The sequence below is a fragment of the Carassius auratus genome, chromosome 17 (assembly GCF_003368295.1).
Source record: "Carassius auratus strain Wakin chromosome 17, ASM336829v1, whole genome shotgun sequence".
NCBI lineage: Eukaryota > Metazoa > Chordata > Actinopteri > Cypriniformes > Cyprinidae > Carassius > Carassius auratus.
The window spans coordinates 19,884,099-19,909,759 of record NC_039259.1 but is presented as its reverse complement, the minus strand read 5'-3'; the positions used below and the strand labels follow the sequence as shown (position 1 = coordinate 19,909,759).

The 25,661-nt window shown below is 38.2% G+C and overlaps 1 long non-coding RNA gene across 1 annotated transcript in view; it reads left to right on the top strand.

Annotated features, from left to right (window-relative positions):
• The first annotated feature begins 5,040 nt into the window (after positions 1-5,040).
• The window catches only part of LOC113117555 (uncharacterized), a 36,079-nt gene continuing 15,458 nt past the window's right edge, over positions 5,041-25,661 (top strand). Inside the window, exons 1-2 of the long non-coding RNA XR_003294175.1 lie at positions 5,041-5,218; positions 8,035-8,113. This is a non-coding gene — a long non-coding RNA (uncharacterized LOC113117555). The remainder of the gene's footprint in view (positions 5,219-8,034; positions 8,114-25,661) is intronic.

Genomic DNA, 25,661 nt, shown 5'->3' with positions numbered 1-25,661 from the left:
GCTGGTTCCATTGCCCCTGGCCTTTTCAGACCAGCACGGCTTAGTTTACGGAAATATCTTTTGATACACACCAGTGTATCAGTGCACAATAAGAAAATGTTGTTCTGACTAAAACACAGGATTCCAGATAATGTATGCCACTAGCTGCAAATCTTTGTGACTGTTATTAAATAGAATAAAATGCTATTATTTTCTAACAGTGTTCTAATCAAAGTGAAATCATGATACAAAATCAGTTTTGATCTTAAGAAGAAAATTGGACTAATTCAGTTTTACCTACTGATTCTTTAACTAGATGGCATACGTCTGAGTAGAAAACTACAAACAGCTCCCCCGTGGTCAAACTACTTCCTCTTAGACCATTCTAGAACTGCTTACAAAAAGAGTCTGCATAGCTGCTCCCACCTGGTTTAACCCCAACAGGAACTTATCAATTCATCTCTCTCAGAACAGCTCAAGTGGGGGTAATCCTCCCATTGAACTGTTTCAACTTCTCTGCCCATAGACAAAGGATGGGTAAAGGGCTTGTTGGAATTGTCTTGTTTGGGCTGAGGATCTTCAAGAGGCTTAAGGCCAAACGCTTTGTAGATGCCATTTGTCTCTCTGCACGTCCAATAATCCTGACTTTTGTCAGGTCATTAGAGCTCATGAGGACCAAACTCAAGGCTCTGGCCTCTCTGTCCCTCCTTAACGGTACTTAAGGTGAGCCTTAACCCAAGTGTCTTGAGGATGTTTCACTTTCTCCAGCTGTCTAATGGGAACAGAGGGAACATGGCAAACTTAGGGACCAAACGTCTCCATTTGCAATTATTTCATAATAAAACCAATAACAGCAGCTGTATGTCAACAGTAGGGGTTAGATGTTCTCTTTAATTTCACAGCTAATTTAAAACAGCTCTTAGGCTGCGAGCAAATTAGCATTCTAAGTGGTATTAATTTTCAACATACTTGGATTGTATCACCCTTATATCAAATGCACTATAGAAATAAGAAAAGAAGCTCTTTGCATACCAGCTGTGAGTTTTTTTTTTTTTTTTTTTTTTTTTTTTAGGATATATTCCAGTATGTCATCCAGCCAAAGCATTTCAGAGTTAGATCTGAGAGGCAATAAAGTAATTAAAGCACCAGGGGTTCAAACATTCAATATCATTTTCCAAAATGTGTTTAATTAAAATTAATCATTGGCTGCATTATATCGCTACCTGTGGTGAAAAGTGGTACAGTGGTTCTCACTGTAGTCAAGCGTTTCTTTGAAGGTTGGGATTGAAGCTAGCAACGATTTAAGACGTTGCCAAAGAGTCTGAATTACAGCAATCTATTGCAGTCTCCTTCATTCCACATTTTCCATTATGATGTGTCTTTTTAGAATCAAATAATTCCTCTCAGTGGGACAACATTAAATCCCCAGCCCTCATCAAAATCATCAAAATGTTTCCGCAGTGCAAACTGAAATTAAAAAATACTTTAAAAAGGGCTAATGGTTTCTTCTGGTGTATTGTAAAAATGTTAAAATCTTTGAATAATTAATTGAACCAGAGCTTGAAAACCTCTTTGGCTGATATCTTAATTTTTGTTTCCCAATAGAATATTGAACATTACTTGTTAAAGACGAACATGGATCCATGAAAAAGACTCTTGCTATATGGTTTACTATGTCGAAATGCATTTACCTTGCTTTACATTTATCTAGCCAAAAAAAGTGAGGAATTGATAAAACATGAATGTGAATCCACCTCATGCACAAGTAGTAAACTATATTTATGAAATCAGTAGTTTTGGGAAATATGTGCTATAGCAGTGAGATTTTCATTAGTTCAATCCTAGTGAATGTGAAAAGGCAGAAAGAGGAAAACAGTCCAAAGATTCCAGACAGAATTTCCTTGATTAAATAATGAAATCCCCTGAAGGCTTCATTTGAATTTCACACAATACTATAATTAAAAACCATATAAGTCAATGTCGGCTAAAGACTTGGAACTTTTCTTGCAAAAAAGAAATCAGCATCACAGTTGCCTCTATGATCAAGCTAGTCTTGCAGCGCACAACACTAACCGATTCAAAGTGCTATTTCACTACGCTTCCGAGGATTTGACCTGCTAATTAGTAACAAAAGTAATGTACTACCACAACAAGCAAATTACTAAACACACAGCCTTGATCTGTGACATGCTGCATATAGCATGCGCGCATTGGTAGTGCCAAACATATGGACGCAAATCATGCACTGGATTTCATACATCATCAGGGTGCTTGTAGCTATCAATTCACATTTGTTGCATAAGAGACAAAACCATGTGTAATGCTGTAATTTTCTCAGCCACACTTTCAAAAACACTTAGTGGGTATATACAAGCATTTATTTCCATGGGAACGGGTTTTAAGTGCAACCTCCTGACCTGTTTCCCCCTACTTCCTGACTGGCTGAGGATCTAGCAGACTGACACAGGAACTCAAGGGAGAGGCGGGCTCAGACTAGACACCTGACCTATTAACTGTTCATTAAGGAGATTTAAATGATTTTGCCACTTTTGCTACTGACCTCCTGGGACCGGGCTCAAAGTTGTTTCCTGCTTGTGGAGGTTGTAAGCATTGTGCACTTCTGAGAAGCCCTGCCCATCCTAATGAGCTGCATTGTTTGCCTCCTGAGGAGGCCTGTGCTTTGAGGAGGCTTTACAGACCAGCTCTTCATGTGCGGTGCCAATGCATTAATCATCTTTCTATCATCTTTCTATCAAGCATGTTTCTTCTGTGGTTGGATGAAGTAAAAATACACATAATTTTTCCACCCTCTCAGATTTGACGCAACCACCACATAATGATGATCTGTGTAGCAGTAGGAGGATTAATTTAATCCATAGCGAAAGAAGTTTCTATTTCCATTTAGTTCCTGTTGTAACAATATATTTCCAGCTCATTAGCCTGAAATTAAATCTCTCATTAACAACTGTAAAGAGTACGGTCCTTAAATGTGTTTTCGTAATCAAGTAAATCCAAGTTACAGCTTGTATTCCTCACCCTTGTCCTCTATGTCCACTCACTCTCAATTAAGTGTATTTAGTTGCCTCACATTTGAGAGGAAAGCCTGCCTTGTTGCCAAATGAGACTGCGCACGTGTCCCGTTCTCTCTCAGCTCTGCAGTTAGTCATGGTTTACTCTCCAGTCTAGCACTTAAGAGATCATTAGCATGTGTAACTTCCACCGATGAGGACACCGCCAAACGCGCCTGGGTACATGATGCAACTGAGCGCCTCATGAATAAAACTGAAAGAGGCAATGAGCCTCCATTCACTCTTTTTAAAAACCGCAAGGCCCTATAAGATGTCATGGAAAAGCAACGAGTGTGTAGATTTACCTAGAGATTTGTAATAACACTACATAAGGAATGCCTGGTAAGGGTAATACAACAGATGAATTTCAAGCCGTCGAGCTGTAAAGCACCCAGCCTCCCCGGATAAGCAACATAGATCAAAGCAAATGAAAGTCCAATAATTCAAGCCTTCCCGAATCTGTGAAGACATGAGGTGAATTTGTGTCTGGAGGCCTCAATCAAAGCAAAGACAAACCACTGAGCATTCACTTCCCGAGCTGAATTCAGGTTGTTTCAGTCCTACAGAGTGCTGTTTTAAGCAATAAGGTTGTTGTCATTGTCATACTGAGCTCCGACACACAAAGATCATGAGGTAGAGGGGTAAAATCAATGATTTCCCCAATCTAAGAAGTGAATGCAGGAGAGTAGAAAAGGATCGCTGGCCGTTTGACCTTCTCTGTGTATTAAACAAACACCAGATGGTGGACATTCAGCGAGTCCATTATCTGAGAGCCTGGTGTGTTGTTCCTGCTGCTAAGTCCTACAGAGTCCCATTCCATAGCTGCCAATGAAGTGCATGCATGGCAGCAACTCTATCTAAGACCATGAATACCTGAAGCTACATTAAAACCCATCTCTAGAACCAAGTTTTGAGGATAAGCTGTGATATTTACATCTCTATTCTGTAAAAAATAAAAAAAATAAAGATGTCTGTGTAATGGTCTTTTCAGACGACAATGACACTTAAATGTGTACTAAATAGCCTAACTTTTCAAAGTGCTTTAGGTCATAATGCAAAATACATATATCCTTGCTCAACGACCTAAAACATCTTGAGAAGCATTCTTCATAAACCTACATCAGATCCCTGGGTATATGATTCCTTAAAATACTTCTTAGTGACTAGAGATGATATGTCATTTCAAAGAAAATATGTAGGGACAGGAATGGAAGAGTCTGAAGAGGCTAAGCTGAATTGGGAAGAAAACATGCTGGGCCACCATTGTAATGGCCCAAATGTAGATGGAATGCCCAGTGTGGAAATGAGAATACAGGCCACAATGGTACAGCAGGGTGCTGATGTGTGTGCTGAAGCAGACGCTTGACGAGGAAGTCATAGCTGGAATCAGACACAGGAGCTCATTCAGAAAGCACTTGTGAAAAGGGTGCAGACGTAAATGCAAGCTATGCAGACATACGAATGTCTGAGGCTTAGCTTGCTTTTGGATTCAAAGCTTATGCTCATAGTTGGTAAAAAATGTCTTGATGTTCTAACTTGTAGCTAATATCAAGTTTTTAAAATGTATTTATTTATGTTACACAATGGTTTCTTATTATGAAGCCATATTTAGATTTTGTGGGAGGACATACAGTGGAAAGCATAGTTGGCTAACTTTGAAGTTGTTGGTAGTAGTAGTTTGTCATTATTTTCTTTTTGAAGCTTATTTTGTAGACATGCAAAACAGCCTACTGTAGGCCTATATTACGTAATAGAGAGCAGGGCTGGCTTTTTTAACATTTTAATATTAGAAAAAAATTGTAAAAAAATTGTAAAAAAAAAAAAAAAAAAAGAGAGAGAGAGAGAGAGAGAGTTTAAAAAAAATACAAATACAAATAAATAATAATTAATAATTATAATAAAACGTTGTTTAAAAAAAAAAAAACGAAATATTTAATCCAGTGACCCGTATCTAAATTCCCTAATGAGGAAGTACCTTCAGAGCGAATGAACCTGGAAGTACAAAATGCTTTTGCTTTTCACACAGTACAAGATATTCCGTTGAAAAGCGACATTGTAGCAAAGACTAAAGGACTTTGACTGTACCCAGCATAATAGTCTGGATACACATTTTTACAAACTGTGCTTACGCCGTTTCAAAACGCGGCGCCTGCTACAGCGACGACAAACAGGTAAACAAACTACAAATTTGAAGAAAATAACGAACAGACGCGAGATTATTTCCTCCTTGTTTTCAGCATCTTCCTTTGTGTGTGCATTTTTTCTATAGACTGTATAAAAACAGGTGTTTTCTAAAATAAATTAATAAACATGTATTTAATAGAGATAAATACGGTTAAATAATCAGCATATCATATATCTAATAATTGTCTTATATTAATAATACATTTTAATAATAAGTCTAATATTTATTAGACTTCGAACTGCAACAGTGACTCCAAACGGCTAAACGATCTAACGATTAAAAAAAAAATAGCGCGCGCACGAAACCATTTCCTCATTTATTGTCTATGCACGGTTTTATTTATATATTTTTACTGAGATAAATATAGCTGATTATGATATTATATAATTCATTCGATTACAATATTTAAAAATTAAAAAAATATTAGACCCTCAACTGCAATAGTAACTTAAGGAATTAACGTTAAAAATAAATAAATAAATACATAAATATTTATTATCTTCGAGTGTAAACAAACAAAGAAACAAACGAATAAGATTTTATTTTTCATGTCTAATAATTTAAATTATTATTTAATACTCAGTCTTATTGACAGGTATAACTGACAGCTAGGCTCATTTACAGATTTTTAATCAGTTTTGGTTCATCAATCATGCTGAGCAATAACAAAAATAACTAGTAAAAGGGACAGCATTTTATTTGTCATTTCAAGAAGTTCTTCCCTTTTTATTAAATGCGCACTGACCTCTCCAGGTGGCTTTGGGTGTTTGTTGGTTTTTGATTATAATGCAGAAACGCTGGACATTTGAAATGGCACAGTGGTAATTACAGTCATCTAATTACACAGTGTCTGATGCCTGCCTTCAAGAGGTTAGTGCTGAGAGTCCACTGACCCGTCAACTGTTTGCAACTGCAGCCAGAACCAAAGCTGCTTTTGGAATTTGTTGAACTCCAGCATGAAAAAAAAAAGAGATATACTTTTATATACTGTAGCTGACAGCTGAGACAACTCTATAGACTGTATTTATTGGTAACACAATGTAGAATGCAGCTGGCTTTAGCAGGAAACTATGTGTTGTCTAAGTGACGCCCATCTGAGAATTTGTTTAACCAAAAATACTGAAGCTCCATTTGACAGGTTTTTACAGTTAAATTTCAATGCATGAAGAAAACAAGTGTTGACATGTCTGCACAAGTGTAACAATAAGTAGCAATGCTAACACTTATTTGTCTTGCTGTAGATGTTGAATTATGCCTGTGATTTTAACATGACATGGTTCCATACGAAGCTTATCGAAATGTTACTGCACACAATATACAAATTTAAAATAAAATTAAATACAACAAATAAATAAATGTAGGCCTAAGTATTGAAAAATTCTCACTGTGGTCTCGTGTCCTTATTGAAATAATACTGGTCACAATGGCATTGCTTTGATTAACTGTCTAAACTATTAAATCGGTTTTAAATATTATTAGTATTATTCATCATCTGATGGTGAAATAGCCTCAAGAATTAGGCAGTCGTAGTGCCTGAATCAAGAGTGAAGGAAATCCTCTCCATGTCTCTCAGGTTTCTCCGTTTGGGGTTTGTCCATCAACAGAGGCCAATTAGACTGGGCCTGACCAGTCTCTATTAAAACAGAAAGTGTTTACATCAGTTTGGCCAGTGTTTGCACTTGAAGTTACTGAGAACCAAACATAACAGCAACATAGATACCCTCTAATATTTCCACAAGGCAAAAGCGAGTCCAAAATGTGGTACATGCTGCAGTGTAATGGCTGTGAAGTACCACACAGAGCATCTTTGTGTTGGTGAGTTAACTGCTTTTCAGCTTTATTAGGTTGGGAATTTCACCTTCTTTTTTCCTCAGTAACACTTTGGTTGTTTATTTTTTATTTATTTTTTATTTTTTTACTTGTGGTTGCTAGCCCTATTCCTCGGTTATAAAAAACAAACAAACAAAAAATGTATTCTTGAAAATGACAAAATGTATCTGTTGGCAAGTACCGTAGCAAATGCTTTTTGTGTCATTTCAATAAAGAAAAGCAGCACCTGTGGGATGTACATTTTTCTATTAATTACACATAACATTCGAACACATTGACATCTCTGAGGTCTCCAAGCTTGGTGGGTGGCCAATATGAGAAATCATGGTCCTAAACTTCTCCGCTTCTGGTTTCCTTCTTGGTAGTTGTGTGCATATATAATTGAGACCATTGAAGTACATTGCAGGTCCATCTGCTTGGCAGAGAAGTGAATACTAAACCATCTGGGCCTCTACATGCGCCAGAAAAGGGATATGGATAGGTATTGTCTGAGATGGAGCACCTCAGGGGGTACGTTATTCCACAAGGAACACACACACAACGAGACACACAAACACACACACATTCACAACGATCCATACTGCTCCTTAAAGATAGTAATATTACCATGCAAAAATCTGCTGTTGTTGAACTCCAGATGGAGTGAAATCATTCCGAATCCCATCACCTCGAGTGATTAGTAAACTCTGATATCAAAGCAAATGATCATCAGTATCCCACTTGGTTAGTACACACAGCCACTGCGCAGCGTAACGTTCGCTCTCAGCCCTTACATTCACAGAATCAACCGTGAATACATAAATGATAACAGACATTCTGTTCCTGCCATCAGTTGGTAAAATGGAGTGCCATGTTGAAATGTTTTCTGCTTGTAAGTCGCCCACCAGCTCTGGGGAGACACACATGCTCAGATTAAGGGCTTCATTTGTGGTCAACACAGCGACTAATTTATCGAATTCTTTATTTTCTTAGGGATACGTGAGACGTTTTGGCAAGGCTGGAGGACTTGAAGAAGCGCAAGGCTGCTGCGCAGAAGGGGACGCTCACCGAGGTTTGTTTATTCGCAGGATTATAGGCATTAAGCATCAGTCTTTTGGGTTAGCCTTTGCTCCGTTTGGAAACGGATCGTTTTCTTAACCTCCGAGCGACTCTCTGTTCCTCCGTCGCAGCGGTGCCAATTCTGAAAACCGATCGTAGTTTTGACAGGATGCTGAACTGCTCTCCTGCGGCCCGGGATACATCTGTAAACATTGGCTAAATGAAGCCAGTGGGGTTCTCACAATGAAACACCCCCCGCTCCCACCCCCCCGATGGCCCTTCCATCCATTTCTGAGGGACTTCAGATATCCAATGGATGTGCTAAAAACCCCGCTGTGTCTGGTCCTTTAGCAGCGGACCTGTCACAAAGCCTCACACCTCGTGGCCGGCTCAGCGGCCCGTCTCTGGCTCCCATCTCTGACATCTGCTCAGGGTTGGGGTTTCATTCAAGAGGGGGGCAGAGGGAGTCAATCTGCTCTTTTAAAAGAGCCTCACAGTGCCCTGGGTGCTGATGGGGAGGAATGAAGAATCCGCACCATTTCTCTTGCTGGCACCACTGGTGTGCTATTCTCCATCCCTTCCCCATCAACGCCACCACAACTCAAAGCCGTCTTTCATATCCTCCCACGGCTCCAGATTGACAGGCATCAGACAGTTCAGGTGATGAGGAGGAGAGGGTGTGAATGGAGATAGAGAGGTGCCATGTTTGAACACTTCCTAAAGAAGCACGCCCGATACTCGGCAAAAAAAAGGCCCCGCGCTTCCAGCCCTTTTTGGCAAGTCGACCACGATGACTATTTGAAGACTTGACAGATTGTGCTGATGTGTTTATTTAGTCGAGCAAATGCGGACTGGAGCTGTTTTCAAGCTTTATTTATGTTGCGTATTAACTCGGTCACCAACAGAAATGAGGCAACATCAATCATCCACTTGATGGGAAGAACACTGAAACATTTATTTTAGATAGCAGCATCTGTACACTTTCCCAAGTGGAAGGAAAAGAAATGATCTGCACCGCATATCACTACATAGACGCTGAAGAATATCTTGTGGTTTCTAGGAATGCATGCAATATTTTATTTGTTTTCATAAAAAATGATACAGCTTTAGAAATATTACCCAAAAACAGAATAATCTGTCGAGAACATTGACACCTTCTTTCGTGTTCCACACAAGAAAGAAAAAACTGCAGAATTAATTTTTTTTGGTAAGCTGTCCCTTTAAATAATAAAAAAGACAACAAGTTCATAGAAACAGGAATAGGATATAGGATAAATGGTACACTGTTGCTATGATGTATGATGTAGTCATTAATCATTAAACATTTGAATGTATTTAAAACGCATTGATTAAATGGCTCCAGTGACATGCTTTGCCACTGTGTCACGGTGAGTGGAGAAGCACAGACACAGAGCTGAGGATTGTTTCACCATGTAATTCCAGTCTCTGTAACTACTTTACCACCTGAACACAAGTGGCATTCTTCTCCTAGATAAAAATCACCTCGGCGCATTTGTAGGACATGTAGCCACTTACTGCTTGTAAAGATTAAGCCTTGGAGCATGACTTTTAAAGGTGGCGGCTATTATCGCTCCGTGTATCCGACCGGGAGGAGATGGGCTGCAAATGAATATTGTCGGGGAGATTTGAACATGAATGAAAGTGTGTTTGTAATCTAAGTGCATGTGTATTCATTCGTTAGACTAACGTGTTGGAAATGTAATACTGCAGGCTGCACAGAGCAGGTTTGATTGGACAAGCTGTGATTTAGAGCAAGTCTCAGGGCTTAAGCGGGACTCTTTTCTGTGGGGGAGAGGTTGAGGGTGACACAAGCAAAAGCTGAATAACTCGTATAACCAGAAAAAAATCCATTAGATAAAGCTATTTCACTGGCTGATTATTCGCTAGATAAAATTATTTCAGTAATAAATGCTTACAGCAGGAGCCAAAGCTAATAACCACATCCATTTTAGTCCTCATTTTACTGGTTAGAACAAAAGGGCATATTGAATTAATACATTCGCACAGATTAGTTGAGAGAATATGGTAGTGGGTAATTATTACGACCATATTTTACAGTTCTAAAAATGTTATTTACTATGCGTTTGAATAAATGGTTATTAAGCAATCAATTTCCAATTGATTGGAGGTTATTAGAAAACATAGAGCTTCAACAAAGAGTCGTAATATTCTTTTTTTCTTTTTTGTCAGTCATTAGACTGATCATGCTGGGATTTCCAATTGAACTGTCAATTCACCTAGCCCAGTACCACGGGCTTTACCACTTTCTGGTTGTTAATGTAATCTAAATATACATTAATTGCTATGTGATTTTGACAGAATATGAATGATATTTCTCAAAAAAAAAAAAAAAAAAGAGCTGACAATAACTGATTAGTCCAAGGGAAATGAGCTCCTATGGGTTGAAGGATTCATACAGTCATGAAGGGAAACTGAGTTTCATTTGTTATGACATTTGTTGCTTTAAATACAAAGACTGTATCGATGTGTGTCCATCATAAGTGATTTGGCTTAACGCATAGAAATCCTAAGGTAAAGTAATAACCAAGACAAAAGAGCAAAACTAAGACATAAAAATATTTTTAAAACCTGACGCAAATTTATCTCGTATTTGCACAAATCTACAGAGCAGCAGCAGAATCTAGAAATATATTTTAAATTGAGAGTAAAAATAGCATATATATTTTACTTCTTAAAAGCTTCATTATTTTGCAGATTCAAATGTATCCATAGTAGAGAACTTAAAACTATATTATATAAATTATACCATTGCTTGATATGCCAACAGTGGCAGATTGATATGTGATATATCAAAGTTCTTTTTTTCTAATGAGACAATTTTGTGTAATTATTGTTTTTCACATCAGTAGTCTTATTTTACATTTCAAAATATTTTCATTTTTTATTGGCTGCCAGCATCACGATTTTGGCTGGAAAGCTTTTGTTTTGAATTAAGAAATTCTCACAGTCACAGAAACGGCATTGCATTGAGACATAATTGTCTGTTGGATGTTCCTCCGATTGTGTCCAAACTCGTGTTAGATCTCAGAACAAACAGACAAAGCCTAGTATCAGAGACAAAGCCTGATACGTGTCGTTTCAGCAAAACTGATGGCAAAAGTATTGCAAGTGTGAATATTTGGCTTCATTTTGTCATGTTAATTTTGTATAATAGTTTACAGAGACTCAGTTGGAAACATTTATTCATCATGAATGTCCAAAAAAAGTAATCAAATAAAATAAACATACTCCATTAAAAAGGGTTATTAAATGCCATTAATCAAATTTCACCTCTGAAGAAGCTAGCTTTGAATTTTTTCACCATCCTAGCAGTTTTGTGTTTCATTCTGCAACTCCATCAACTGTTAAGGTGTGAGACAAATAACAATACCACCCTCTGGACTGTGATTTTTTGAAGACTGGAGGTGATATAATGAATCACTTCCCATTAGCGAGGTTTCACACACGTCACAATTATTATAAAGCCCTCACAGTTTATTTTCAATGAAGGTGACATGATTCGCTAGCTTCAAATATCTATATGCTGATGTAGATTTAATGTATATATGCTAATATCTGTGTGGTGGTTTACACAGCTTTCCATATTTAGAGAGGATTTTGAAGAGTATGTCCAATTATAGATGCCAAATAGCATGATTTACATATTTAGCCCTTGTCACATTAGGGGCAGACACATGTGATGCCTGGTGTTGGCTGACTGAGTGGGCTATGGAACCATTGCCCTCTAGAGGCCAATTGCCACCTAATATATCCCACTCTCATCAGTGCTTGACCATGTACCCACACCTGTTTGTGTGTGCGAAATAAAAGTATAATATTTCTTTTCGCTGATAAATCAGTCAGTATATCAAACCACATTCAAAAGTGAATGTAAAGAACTGCAGCACAAGCTATTATGTGGCTGAATATAAAATCATCACACTTTAGGGACACACAGTGCCAGTAGAATAAAAATATCCGTGATTAAAGTGTTGTTTGTGCTACTGATTCGTGAGCAATTTGTTCCAAAATTCTCAATTCAAGCACCCTTGTCAGAGCGGGTTTTTCTTTTGGCTACTTCTGCTTGTACTAAGTATATTGGAGTGCATTCTCTTCTCGGCCATATTTATAATTCAATAAACTTGTTTGTGGCATGTAAGTTCTATTGAAGCACGAATAAAAGGTTATGATTGATGCCGTGACACTTTTTTTTTCTCCACCGTCAGCAACCTGCCTCGTTACAGATTACAGAAGATAATGGGCAGCAGGACAGGAAGGGGAAGAACAAAACGGGGTCTGCGTTTAATTAACTGCCCCTCTTTTGCGATTCGCCAGCGCGAATTTGCCTTGTTTTATGAAGAGAGATCCTGTTTTTCTAATTCGTCCCCCTTTGTTTCTCAGACAGGGAACGGATCTGGCTCTTTGGGACATTAAATAGAGAGCTAATTCAAGTGGAGGGGCTCTTTCTCTGCTGCTCTCCTCACATAGCTGGGCTGGGCTGGGCTCACTGGACCCTTTTGTGTGCTGCCCCTCACCGCATGTGTCCCCGCTCTCCCGGCTGGTCAGATTTTTTTGTCTCCGCTGGATAATCAGCTTGGAACGGTCGAGTCAGATGTGGTGGGAACTGGGCCTGCTTGAGGCTCCTCTCTGAAGGTGTTTGTTGTTAAATAGAACAATTCGTCTGTCTCTTTAGAAAGCCTGACAAAAGCAAATACTCCCTGCTGAAAATTTTCATAGCCCGTCACACAAAGGCTCAAGTTTGTTTAAGAAATTGCTGCTAAAGAAAGCGTCAACCCATTAAGGTAATTATATGGAACCTGTGTCCTATAAAGGCTTAATTGATGTTAATGTTTGTCTAATTGGGGATTCAGGGAGAGCAAAGGACTAAAGGTCTTCATAGCACTTTCAGGCGAGCCTCTGAAAAGGGTCCTTCTGGTTTTCACACTTCCCACAATGGCTGCCCGTCTTTCTCACATTACTGCCTGTTTTCAGCTCCTTCCAGCATTCTGCAGCACTACTTAGAGCACAAAATAAGGGTGAAGAGCCATTGTCTGGTGCAAGCACTTCTCAAAGAGTGTTCCTGACAGGGATTGTTAGAGGACTCATGTTGAAGACAAGGGGGAGTGAGGGTGAAAGCCACTGTCATGCACTCTTGTCATGTCTCCGGTGTGCGGCAATGGGGCTCCTAATTGCTGCATCTGTTTTTTCATAGCGCCGATTCATTTAAACAAATACTTCAGTCAGCACCTCCTGTTCCTACACTGAGCCTGAGTTATCCATTGTGTGCGTCAATGCATTTGCATGTGTTTGTGTGTGCAATCGAGGGGAAGTATTTGTTTAAATAGTACATTTTCCTTGTACATCTTTTAATAGCAGACTCCATGGCTTGGGCTCCTGCACGATCCCCCCACTGACGTGAGCGAGATGCGCGTTTCGTAGCCTCGGAGACACCCCCAGTTTTTGCCACCAAACTCGACGGAAACAATGCCGGTAGATGGGCGAAAACAAACACAGTGTTCCCCTTCCCTTAATGCTTAACTGATCTGTCTTTAAAACACTCATGAGGCTCCGTTCGAAACTCTTCAAATATTTCTCTTGGCTCTAATTGCTAAGGTCGGAGTTAACAATCAATGCCATTTCCACACATACAAGTTAAAATAGGGGCAGCGGTGAATGGCAAACTGATTGTAGCGCTGTCAGCCTCCTGCATGGGCTCTTTCTGCAGATGGGGAGTGAGAGGGATGGAGGGGGAGCGGCAAAGGCACTTCATTTAACTTGCACCAAGCTGATTGGAGTGGAGAAGGCAATTCAAATCTTGAGTGTAGTTCCCATTGCAATGCCTTTCCCCCAATCTCACCCCGTTTCCGCAGGCCTCCTGTCAGTCAAAAAAAGCACACAAGGCAACCTTGGCAGATCTCTTGATGGTGCCCTCCATCTCCACACAATAGCGCAGTGAAAGACCTGGCCTCCGAGAGACCCCCCCGAGTACAGACTCTATATGAAGTCAGCAAAATTAATACCGTTCCATAACACAATATGCTAAATGGAACTCTGAAGGAAAGTTAGGAAGGAGCTTGTTCTAAAAGATAAAAGTTCCTTATCTCAACCATTCAAATGGCAAATTCTACTCTACTGGCTTGTCTATGCTCCATTTTTATAATTGGTATTGTAGCTAAAACAGATGACCAAAGAACAAGAATATAATAACAAGTCAAAATTTCTTTGAGATCAAAAATATCCAGATTGTTCAAAAATTGTATTGACACTTTCAAGAAATGTCCTGATATGTCACCAAAACATGCACACACACACAAACACACACACACACACAGGAGAATAGGAGAACGTATGTGTGTGTAAAAGTTTATTTTTATCACTCTTGTTGACTGTTCATGCATATGAACTCTTCAATAGCCCATAAAAACACTGCATGCTGCTGTCAAATGAATACACGCACAAAATTAAGCCTTTAAAATCTAGATTGTTGAAAATGTGATGTCAGTCACAATATAATCTGAAAACCTCCTCATTTATTTTTATAATTAGTCTTCCAAGTAAATCTCATGGCCAGCACATTCTTGCAGTACATCTATACAAACAAAGTCAAACTGTTTCTTTTTTTAACACTCTTGACGAAAACTTCAGCATTAATGTAAACCCCCTCAGTTGCCCTTAATTGCATTGCTGCACTGCAGTGAACTGGACACACACAAAATTAAAATTCAGATCATAAAAACACGTCTTTATCATAATGTCGTGCCTTCCGGGAGTAACTCAATCACTGTATTTTGTTGGGACAATTATCTGAAAACCTTGTCGACAAAGTGTCGCATTACTCATCAAAGTACTTTATGGGTGAATAATGACCACAGGTTGTGACCTCCGACCCCGCTAGACGACCTCTAGAGATACACTCGAGTCAATTTCACAAAGGTTTGCTGCCACGCTATTCCCTAGCCCTGCTGCTTCAGAGCAGAAATTTGACTCCACAGCCATAATCACTTTAGTACTGTTTTTGCTCTTGGTAAGTGGACAAAATATTTGGATGATCTTAAGCAAGCACAATAATTGAATATGTGATTTGGTGGTAGCAGGTGTTTGGAATCTTGAGCTTGTCTTTACATAATGAAGCATTCTGTAAACAAAAGCAAGTTGTTATGTTGCTTCGGCATGCTGGGGATATACTCAAATGAAACAACTAATTTTCTTGATAGCATACTGTAATCATGCTGTTCCTCTACCACGCACTGTGCTGAGTGGTGTGATGCCTATTAATTCATTCTTCCTCTCTCCGGTGGGAGAAAAAGCCCTCCCCTCCTCTAGTAAACTGCTATTATTCATTACACCTCTATAAGTACAAATAATCGCCAGGGTTTGAAAGAGAGAAATAATTGTTGTTATTTGCTTTGATATGGTTGAAGTGTGGCTCACACTTCTTAAATGGCTCGAACCTGCCTGTTTTAACATGCACTCGTTCATTTGTCTCGCCGAAGGGGGATGGAGCCTTTGAAATCGCAGCTTGAGCAGTTAAGCGACGCCTTGATTTAGCACTGACAAATAATGTACAAAACCAAGTTTTCCCAAAACCCACCTACCGATCTGGCCAAACTCGACCGACAGCCACTTTAAATAAATCCAATCATCCAATTTGCCATTATGCATGTGCTACCAATCCAAAGTCGTGAACAAATCACCTAACCCTGAGAATTAAATTCTGACTTGTCAGAACAAGGAGCTGCACGATTACTAGGCTATCGACCTTCAAGTTGCCAAGCTACCTGTTAGTTTTTATGTTTGTGTACCTGTCGAGCAACAGGGAGGGATTAACGGCCTATTTGCTTGAAATGCAAAGGGAAACGCTTATGTTTTTATCTTTTCAGACACTGTGTGAATATGCATGCTTGATCAAATGTGCAAATGAGTGAGTGTAAGAGAACGTATGAATTAGTATATAGGCTGCACAGATAATGGAAGAGAGTAATAATTCCAGTAATATAAATTAAAAGCACATTAACTGAGAAGCTAACATTAGAAATTAAATCATTCTGCACATTATGGACAGTAATTATCACTTACACTTAATCGCAGTAGAATTCTATTCGTTTACTTCTTTAAATAGGTTGTTATGCTTTCACCTTTGGCTTTAGTGTGATGTTTGTTTGCTTGGGCTTGAAATATGCTGTTTCCTCCTCGTAGTCATTCAATATCATCATCTTTCTTTCTCACAATGCCACAGAGCAGGGACAAAGCCCATGGGTCAGATCCCCGTTGCTCTCTGCTTGTTTGGGAGGGGCATCAATTGGTGGTCACTTGCTACACACTCTGTGACCTCTTGGTCCTGCACCTGTGGAGAATCCCCTCTGTGAGCTAAGAAAACAGAACAAGAGTCAGGTTAGAGGTCAAGGGTCAGAGGGTCACGAAGAGGAAGTTGTTTTTTTTCAAAACGGCCAGGCACTTATCACTCTCATCTGATTTGACAGCCATCTGTCAGTCATGTTATTAAGATACTTGTTTTGCCCCGATCCATGTTTATCGCTGCCAACGTGATGCTATTTGACAGAATTAACTCTTGCCACGCTGTGCATTGCTCTCATAGTATATGGATGGGGGGAAAACATGCCTTCAGCAGGATTTTATGTTAATTTTAGCATATTTAAGAGATTTTAAAGAGAGCTTGAAATTTTACATTAGGCTAAATTTAGAAAGAGAAATTTCATGCATCCTGCTTAATTGTGCACATTAAAGGTGAATTTGTAAGAATGTGGTTTCACATCCTCTGTGAAAATTCACATTGTATATTTTTAGGTCATTGGATTTAAAGCTGCTCATTAACTCTACAACATCAAAATTACTGGTTATATATAAGCTTAAGAAAGTGTGAAATTTGTGTAACATGTAAGCAGCTGGCTCAAACACATCAACAGTCCACTCTGTGGAGGTCAGATCCCCTGAGACCACTAGACCCTGAGAAGTGAGTGTTTAACAGTAGCATGACTTCTTCATCAGATGGCTTATTCGCGGAAATTAATGGGATAATAACCTGATGAGAGATTGTCATGAGCTAACTCTGAGAGAGGTTTGGCCGATGTGAGCCACATCCTCAATCCATACGTGCAGTGCTTGCCACGAATTTAAAAGGATTTAGAATGGCGTTAGAGATACAAATCTCATGTTTTTGTTGTGTTCTGTATTCATTTATAGTGTGTAATACACTAATGTCCAGTTTGGAATACTGAAGATATTAAGATAAGTTAAAAAAAGAACTATTGTCAATTATTAATCAAATTTAAAATGTTGTCTGTTTTACTATATATATATATATATATATATATATATATATATATATATATATTCTGGCAAAGCAGAATTTTCAGCAGCCATTACTCCACTTTTCAGTGTCACGTGATCCTTCATAAATTATGCTAATATGTAGATTTGGTGCTCAAGAAATATTTCTTGTTATCAGTGTTTTAAAAAAATGCTGCTTCATAATTGTTTTGTGAAACTATGATAAACTACCAAAGGTATTTATTTATTTGAATTGGCCTTTTTTTAATGCCTAATCATGTTGCCTTAGTCCTGAAAATTTTATTTATCTTAAATGATGTCTTCTGTCCAGTGCAGAGCAGACATAAGTAAGCGAGCTTAAATGAAATTTCTAAACTGCAATCAAGGGAGTGTTGGATTGGATCAGTGAGGGCCTGGGAAAGTCAAGCATGCCTTCGTGTCAGGTGAAGTGATAAAGTATGAGTAGAGGCTGCTGAAGACAATGAGTGGTGACCGTGCAGGTAAACTCGGCTTTGGAACAGAAGACATTGGATTAGCGGCAGCTGCAAAACCCACGCATTTACTCAGCTGGCACGCCGATATCGAGTGTCACCCGAACAATGCCATGTGTTTGGAAACAAACATGACTCCCAAGCATCTCAAATGCATCTCTGCTGAATCTGTGGGGAACACAGAATATAAAGCCTATAAGTACTGTTTTTACAATTGGAGGTTGAATTTATGTTTTTGCTTTAAATGTTTTTCAATTGTACAACATCCACTGCTTACTTGGGATTTGGGGTTTGGACTGATCCCCTAATATGATTCTTGATATACTGTTTGCATTGTTTATAATGAACACATAATCACACATAATTATTTCCAGCTATATTGTGAATATAAAAAAGCCAGAAATCTTAGTATAGTTTGATAAAAATACATCTGTATTTTAGTCTTTAGCCAGTAATAAGAGGAAGTGTACAGTGCATTCCAAGTGAAGCCAATAAAAAGCAGAAGCAAGCAGGTCCTGCAGCCCTCCTGCCATCTGCCACTGATTTTAGTAAAATTACCTAGTGAACCATTTGCTAATTCCTAAAATAAATAAATCAAATGTTTCGTTTCTGCTCCGTAATTACAGTTGAGGCTAGTTTCAAACTTTGTCACTACATTTGAATAAAAACTCAAAAAACCACATTGGAACGTTAGGCACAAATTAAAAAGCAAATATGCTTCCTTTTTGCAGGAAGAGGTTTTTATAAAAGACATTAAATTTGGCTATGCTATGACAGTCATCCTTGCCTTGGGAAACGTCCTTGGGAAAAAAAGACTAATTGGTAGAGTGCCGTTTAACCCAAACTCTCCCACCAATATCAGTATCTCAAAATTGTGGGAATATAAATTCTCATGAGGGAATACGTAGGAGAGAGTCAGACACTTACCGCGCCATTATTCCAGGCTCTCCCATCAGCCTCTGTGTGTCTTGACAGCAAATGTGAGGGGAGGGGTTCTGCTGGTGGATTCTGGGATGGTGACACCTGCAGCGCCTTTGAAAGGCATGCTGTTTTTGTTCACCCTTGTGTCTGTGGATGTTGTATGGAGGTGGAGAAAGGAACCAGGCCCCTTACCTGTGCAAGACCAGGAACTCTGGCCGAGCCGGGCCTCGGTTGGCAGATTGGTAATGAGCGGCTGTATGTGGTGAGGCTCAGGCACAGTACCGGCCCCCTGGGGGAAATGTGGTGCAGGATAATGAGAGGGCTGAAACTCTTAATGTGGCGGTGATTCATGGAGACCATCCGTCCGGATTACCTTTCTCACTGTGTGCACAATGTGGACAAGGATTCCCAGGGTTAGGAACAACACCACCAGATTGGCCCAGCAAGCCCTCGGGGAGATGGGCCTTTCCCAGGGTACAGACACTGTGGTGCACGTCGGGCTAATATGAACCGTAAATACCTGTTTGTTCAAAAATGCAGTTGCAGAAAGGTGTGAAACACAAATAACTGCAAAAGGCCATGTAGCAGTCAGTCGAACGGTTAAAAGAGAAACGATGAGTGCTGCTTTGAAACCTCAGTGTTGTTCATGTTTGTGTTCTTTACTAATAAGCAATACTAATAAATTGATAACCAGTAAAGGTGTCTGAGCCAGGCATCTGCAAAATTCACTACTGAAGCTTTTCTGGCTGTGTCTAACCAACATTTAAAGTTCATTTAAAAGTATATTTCGTTTTATTTCTAATTCCTTACTTTTAAATTTGAATTGTAATTCTGCATCATTTTTTGTTGTTGTTGTTTCATACAGTACATTACTATTTAAATGCAGGGATTAAATAGAAAATGTAATTGAAATTGTCACAGCCCTGGTGTGAGCAGGAATGGTTTAAATTACTCCAGACTAAAATGACACATGTATGTTAGGTGGAGGCTTTTGAATTTGGTTCAGTCATTTTTTTCACTGAACTTATTAGTAGGGACAATATTCATATGTGAAAATGGAGCTGAGAAGGAATAAGTAGGATTCACCATCAGAATAAACCTCTGGCTTGTTACTGTTGTTTGTGCACTCTGTGCTTCAGTGACTTCAGATATGTTTCTGCAACAGTGTTCTCACAGGACTGTTTGTTTTAGCTAAGGTGCTAAGAGGGGAGGATTGATTTTATACTTATTTTATATTTGGATTGTGACTAGCTTACAAATCTAAACCATTCACAAGAATGGGTGTGTTGATGCTGCCTACAAGAAAAAAGAGATTCGATAAAATGAGGAACTGAAAAAAAAAGTAATATGCAACAAGTTTATTTAAGAAGAATGCACCAAATGTGGATCATGCTCAAAATATCAATACAGTGAAAGAAGAGAAATATCATAAATGTTTAATTCTCCCATTTAGTCTTATTTATTTTCATTTCATTTATATGAAATGATATAGATATTTCCAAATTAAGAAAAAAACAAGTGGTTGACAATAATTTTAAAAAGTTTGTTAGGGCCCAAACCTCTCACAGACACACAAGCATCACATCTTACACACACGCACACACACACTTGTCTTGTAAGAGTGTAATCACTGGTCAGTCTCTCTGAAGCACTACATTGATGAGCTGTGATTGTTTCTGATTGGCTAAAACCCCAAAGACAAAGAGACAGTGAAATATTTAAAATGGCAGTTAACCAGTAGCAATCATTTCACATCTCTACAGAGTTTATGAGAGTGCTGAAATTTCACGCTGTTTGTTTCTTTTGTGCTGGTAAATTTGAGGAAAATTAACTAAAGCTCTACCAGGGTTCACAGAGTAGAATTTTTTTAAATATTTTTTTAAAAGGTACTTTTAAAATTATTTGAGTTAAATTGTTGTTGTTGTCGTCGTTTTTAAGAAATTAATATTTTGCACCAATTAAAAGTGACATCAAATATATTCATAATGTTACAAAAGATTAATTTGTTTTTTACTTACTACTGATCAAAGACTACTGAAAAAAATATGGTTTACACACAAATATTAAGCATCACAGCTCTTTTCAACAATAATAATAAGAAATGTTTCTTAAGCACCAAATCAGCATATTACAATGTTTTCTGAAGGATCATGTGACACTGAAGATTGGAGTAATGGCTACATAAAAAAAAAAAAAAATGTATGTATGTAAACCGTTTTGGGCCATAAAACATACAAATACCTAGTGATGTTGGCACATAGGTCTCAACTGGTAGTGTCTGACAGCTCTTGTCCTCTGGACTTATTGTAAAAGCATGAAGCCACTGTAGGTTTGTTTATGCTTTCTTCCATGCAAGCTGTCTGTTCAGTGAGCAGAGATTAATCCTGTTGGATCTCTGGTGTAAACAACACTGAGCAAGGCAACCCCAGCCATTGGTATATTTGTGAACAGGCAGTAAATGACATGTCACATGTTGTTTGATGCCAGATAGCCTATTATATGAATTGTCAGGTAGGATGTGTTTCAGGTTTAAGGGTGTTACAGACCCAGGTAAGGACATAAGAGAGATCTTTGTATAGAGCATAAGCATGTCATACAATTAAGTTTGTGTTCACATTTATGTAAATATTCTTAGTATCCTAGCAGCAACTAGTATTTTTACATACAAAAAAACTTTTCTTTTTTTTTGAGTTTTCTTGATTCTGAGTAATTTAAATGTGCAGTGAGACAAATATTTACTAACCGGAGGATCCTGTTTGTATACACAGCTATTGCCACGGTCACTTCAGCCAGGGCGACAGCCAAGGAACTTGTCAAAGCAGCAGTTTGAAAAGGTGTTTGATATGCTGAAATACAGGTAAAATCCCCCCAGTCACACTGAGCAAACAGCAGCTATTTTTGAACCTTGTGACAGTGCTTAAAGCTGGAAACACAGTGGCTCACTTCATGTGACTTTCTAATTAGAGTCTTTATGCTAAGACTGATGTCAGGAAGGCAAAGTATGTGTGATGTGTGGTGAAAAAAATGTAATGTAAATAGAAAGCAATACTCCCTATATACCATCCAAGATGTAGTTGGGTTTAGCATCACATCACTTTCTCAACACTGTATCCTCTGCAGTGAATGGGTGCCGTCAGAATGAGAATCCAAACAGCTGATTAAAAACACAATAATCCACAAATAATCCACACAACTCCAGTCCATCAATTGACATATTGTTACGTAAAACCTGAATATTTGTAAGAAACGATTCCATCATTAAGACATTTTTACCTTAATCCATCACTTCTGGCAAAAGCATGATTCCATTATTAATAATAACAGTGAAAAAAGCAATACCCTGATGTCCTCTGACATCAAAATCCACAGACATATTTGTTTAGATCTGTTTGCACTGTTTTCACTTGTGAACAGGGTTTGATCTGTGACTATTAATAAGATGATGTGGTAACACTTTAGAATAGGTAACACTTGGTAACTATTAACCACGACATTTCTCTCAATAAATTCTTAATTTGCTGCATATTAATAGTTAGTAAGGTAGTTGTTAGGTTAGGTATTGGGTAAGATTAGCGATGTAGAATAAGGCATTAATATGTTCTTAATTAGCACTAATACATGGCTAATATTATAGTAATATGCATGCTAATAAGCAAGTAATAGGTGTTACCTATTCTAAAGTGTTACCGATGATTCATAATTATTATTTTTTTTTACTAGAGATACCAAAATGTGGAGGACTCATATTTTAGCTGGAAGCAGTGGTTTAAGTTAAAACTTCTTAATGATAGATTTACAAATTTTCATCAGATGTGTTCTGATAAAGAAACAAACTCATCTACACTTTGGATGACCTGAAGATGAGTCAGTTTTCAGCAAATGTTAATTTTTTTCATTTTTGAGGTGAACAACTTTAAAACAGCACTTTAGTACCATTTGGTCGTGCTATTTTGCTGCTCACTGGAAGTGAGAATAAGTAAGAAGTTTGTTACTGATATAAGCATAAAAAACATCCAAATATAGTTAATTTAGCATCGCTACATTTAGCATATCTCCATAGATAGAGCCGAATTCCTAGTCTTACCATTATCTGAACTGTACATTAGATCTTTTGTGGTTAAATCTATTTATTCTGTGTGAGTTATATTCAATACCTGCACATTGTATGTGATAGGAGAAATACAACTGTCCCATTAAGATAAGTGTAGAGCTGTATGCTGGGCCATGAAGAGCTCTATTCATCGTAGAATCAGAGTTCAGTTTGTCCCACTAACCAAATAGCACCTTTCATCTTCAGCTCTTTACAGAGCTACTGAAGTGGAAGGTAAACTTTGCTCTCCTCTCCCTCCTTTCGCTCCTCTCTCTCTCCTTTCTTGGCGAGTAGTTGGCCTCACACTGTGTGGCTCGTTCTTAATGCCACAGAGAGGATAAAGTTTGTGAATACATCACATGGGTGACAGTGATGGTTTTCAGAGGAGCTCTGCACACATGGAAATACACCTGCACCACCAAACGAGAGTCTCATCCGCTAGAGACTAGTTGGAAAGACAATTAAAGTAAGAATGTCTGGGCGCTGACAGCAATGGTATTTAGTAACCAAAAATAATTTCTTCATTTCAATTAACCTTTGCTGTCGTTGAACGGCTCTGTATGACCTTTGGAAAATATCAAAACAAGACACTCATTCGGCTTTACAGAGGTGGCTTGTGGAGGGAAAAATCCTTAAAACACCTTTAAATACATAATAGAGCCCATGCCATTTTCCACTGAAATTTAGTTGGTGCGTTGGCGTATAGATCTCAACCAGAGAACGTCAGCATACTAAGAGGACCAATGCAAAAAAAAAAAAATATATATATATATAATTTCCACACCTTGAGTATGAAGGTGATCACTAATATCCCCCACCACCAGCATTTCCCCCCGGTTCTGCCAAATTACCCTCTCCTTTCCCGCAGGTGTATTGATAAAGGAAATCATCTTCTTTTGAATTAAAATCTGGCATAAAACTGTTTACAAGAGGAACAGAGTATACTGCCTGTTGCACAAGCTAAAACCAGAGAGAGCGAGCGTGAGGGAGAGAAAACAATCAACAGACTTCATTATTTTCCTTTCCTATCAAATCTGAGCTATCCTTGGATCTCACTAATGGACGGTTATTGAATTTCTTGTAATACCATTGAAATGAGGTTCATATCTGCAGAGAGAAAGAGGAAAAAATGTCCTCTCATTTTATCCCTTAGAACATTGGTTTATCATAAGACCCCTTATTAAAGCGTGGACTCTAATTTTCTCCTTCGCACTTAGGGGGGCTTTTATGATTATGGTTACCAAGGTGATGTAAGGCACAGCCTCAGCTAAACAAAGCCAGTGTCACTAGAGTGAATAACTAAGAGCAAGGTGAGCACCACCACGGGAAATTGCATGCCATTACTGTTAATATTTACTCATTAAAACAGGCAGTGGCTGGAGAGATGCTTGCACAATTACTAATTTTTCAAATCAACCACTGCACATACCCTTCATTATGACCTCCAAGTTCTTTGTCCTTTTGAGAAGATACACTACATGAAACTGAGTGCAGTCATGTTGTTTGTCGCAGGAACGAAACAAGTCTTATGTGTTGTATATATTTGCACTTAAAGTATTAGGAGAGAGATTTGATTGCTGTTTACTGCTTAAATGCTGCCACAACATTCGGATTGTTGTGGAAAGTAATAAATAAAAGAACTTTGTTTGTCTACAATGACACGAGGTTACTGTAGAACGTATTTTAGACAGATAGCTTTTTATATATACAATGTTTTCCTTTGTTATATGGTTTGTAAATGAGAGCAGTCTTCAAGACTTTTGTGCCTTTTAGGTGTGAAGACACTTTAGACATGGGTCATAGGATTAAAAACACACTGACCAAATCATCGGAAACCTCAAATGAAGAGGACATTTTGAGCCTAGAAGACAGGCTTTTTTGTCTTTGTGAGAAATGATGTCTAATTTGGTCCGAGCGGTTGGATTGCTTGTCAGGTGTGTTATTTTAACTGTGGACAGTGAATGACAAAACAATAGGGCACTGAAAGAAAATTGTTCAGAGTGTAGAAAGTAAAAGAAATACTGCCTCCAAAACCCAACTGGAATTATCAAATAGAGGTTTTAGAACTTTTAAACCGTTGGCAAAACTGACAGAACAAAGAGGGGGAAAAAATCGAGCTGTCAGTCATCACAAAAAAAATAAAAATAAAAAAGCTCCTGCACATATGCTAGCAATAAGTAAAACGTCAAATGGCATACTGTCACACGATACTTGCAAAAATAATAGATTAATTCTTTCAAAACGGGAGCATCTGTCACATCATCACAATTTCATTTTCTGAAAAAATATTCTCTGATCAGAACCCGTCTGCTTTAATTTCTGATGCATAAAAAACATGAAAAGTTGCCTTGGTTAGTTTGCCTAATGCACCCAGTATTTAATCATTCTGCCTTTTTGCTTTTTTGTCAGTGTGTGCAAAATAAGAACAAGTTTGTTTAATGAAGCCAGTTACATCACTAGAGAGTTTTTCTCCCAGAAGTCAATATTTCATATTTTTATATGAATGATTTGTTGCTGCCTTAGAGCTTGTACCTTCTGTTTTATTTGCAAATTAAGTTTACATTGTTTAAATGAAAATGACCCAACTGCCGAGTGTAATAATAAGAGTCAAAATACAAGTTTCAGCAATTTAGTTGATTTTTCATTATATAAAGCCTAACTTCACTGCAAATGTAATTAGCTTACAAACTGAGCATATTAAGTGGCACAGGCTATAAACAGTTTATAAATCAGATCCCTTTAATAAGAAT